Source organism: Danio rerio, chromosome 23 (genome assembly GCF_052040795.2).
Source record: "Danio rerio strain M-AB ecotype USA chromosome 23, GRCz13ab, whole genome shotgun sequence".
Taxonomy (NCBI): domain Eukaryota; kingdom Metazoa; phylum Chordata; class Actinopteri; order Cypriniformes; family Danionidae; genus Danio; species Danio rerio.
This window is the reverse complement of record NC_141043.1, coordinates 27,220,001-27,221,980: the sequence shown is the minus strand read 5'-3', so window position 1 is coordinate 27,221,980 and position 1,980 is coordinate 27,220,001.

Genomic DNA, 1,980 nt, shown 5'->3' with positions numbered 1-1,980 from the left:
GATGAGTTTGAGTGTTAATGTCATGATACACGTTGAAAGGAGTAAAATCTGGTTGAACGCAACTAAATCTGTTGCAAACCAAATAAATCACAGAAAAACAAACAGATCTCAGAAATAAAGAAATTACTAAAATAACTCACAAGTGTTTCATAAAAGGAGGAAAACTAATGTCAGTATTTAGAAGTATACTAAAAACTACACTCACCAGCCACTTTATTTGGTCATTCCACTAGTACCAGGTTTGGACCCCCTTTTGGCCTTTAGAACTACCTTAATCCCTCGTGGCATAGAATCAACAAGGTACTGGATATTCCTCAGAGATTTTAGTCCATATTGACATAGCAGCATACAGTTGCTGCAGATTTGTCAGCTGCATATCCAAATTTTGAATCAAGGCTGGATGAATGCCAAATTCAGACTGTACCGTCTGATTGTCGCAGCAGAAATCAAGACCAGGCAACATTTTTCTAATCGTCAATTGTCCAATTTTGGTGAGCCTGTGCAAATTGTAGCCTCAGTTTCCTGTTCTTAGATGACAGGAGTCATCTGCTGCTGTAGCCCATCCGCCTCAAGGTTCGACATTTTGTGCACTCAGAGATGCTCTTCTACATACCTCGGTTGTAACGAGTGGTTATTTGAGTTACTGTTGCCTTTCTGAACCAGTCTGGCCATTCTCCTCTGGCATCAACAAGCGATTTGTGCCCACAGAACTGCAGCTTACTGGATATTTTCTCTTTTTCGGACCATTCTCTGTAAGCCCTAAAGATAGTTGTGCATGAAAATCCCAGTAGATCAGCACTTTCTGAAATACTCAGACTAGCCCCTCTGGCACCAACAACCATGCCATGTTTAAAGTCACTTAAATCACCTTTCTTCCCCATTCTGAGGCTTGATTTGAACTGCAGCAGATCATCTTGACCATGTCTACATGCACTGAGGTGCTGCCATGTAATTGGCTGATTAGAAATTTGCGTTAACGAGCAGTTGGTCAGGTGTACCTAATAAAGCGGCCGGTGAGTGTTAAGTAGTCATATTGGCGCCATCTAATGGACCAACATAACAAATTACTGTTTTGCACTGACATTCTTACACTATTATTATTATTATTATTATTATAAATCTCTTAATGTGCAGATCCAGTGACCAAAGGTTGAGCAAAATAATCTGATACATAAAATAAGTTGTTCTTTGAACATATATCGGGTTCTGTTTCCAGTTAAATGCTCTATTCATATATGGTGAATTTCTGCAGCCGGGTTGCTTTGCTTCTTAGTCCTCTGTAGTCCTGCGGTTCACATCAATGGACAGAAGGTACTGAAACCCTCCTCCTCCCTCAGTCTTTTACTGCCCAACCCTTCTCTTTATTTCTCTGCTCTCTGTCTGCACTGCCGCAGTCAAAATATTAACACAGCACACATACTGGAGGATCATGTGGGCATATAAAAAAAAAAAAAAAAAAACACTCCAGACATGCTGTTTTTTTCCTACAGAAACCCTAGTGGCAAATCCATCATCCCGCAAATGTGTGTTTACTGTCTTCCACTTGAGAAATATGAGCTATATGTGGCGTTCAGCTAATCATCCAGCACTTAATACTGACCCAGACGTCTGCAAATACCAAATAAATACAAGCTAATGGCAAAGTTTAATTGCTGTCAAGTACTAATGATCAATTCAAGACATAAATATACTCAAGAAAATCCTGAAGCAATATTCATTTCTGAGTCAGCACATTTGTTCATTCAGGTGACTGTGATATTCCGCCTTTCCAATAATAAGATTTACTGTATGTTCTGAAGCAAAATGTAGTGCTTCAACAGTCTGATGCTGGAATTATGAGCAATGTTTGTGGATTAAAACGGCTCTCAAGCTTATAGCAATTTGTCGCAGTGTTTTGCATAGAATAATGTATTGCTTCTTAATAGAAAGCAAAATTTATGTTACCTCAGAAACATAAAAATGAACTGCATCTACACTCGC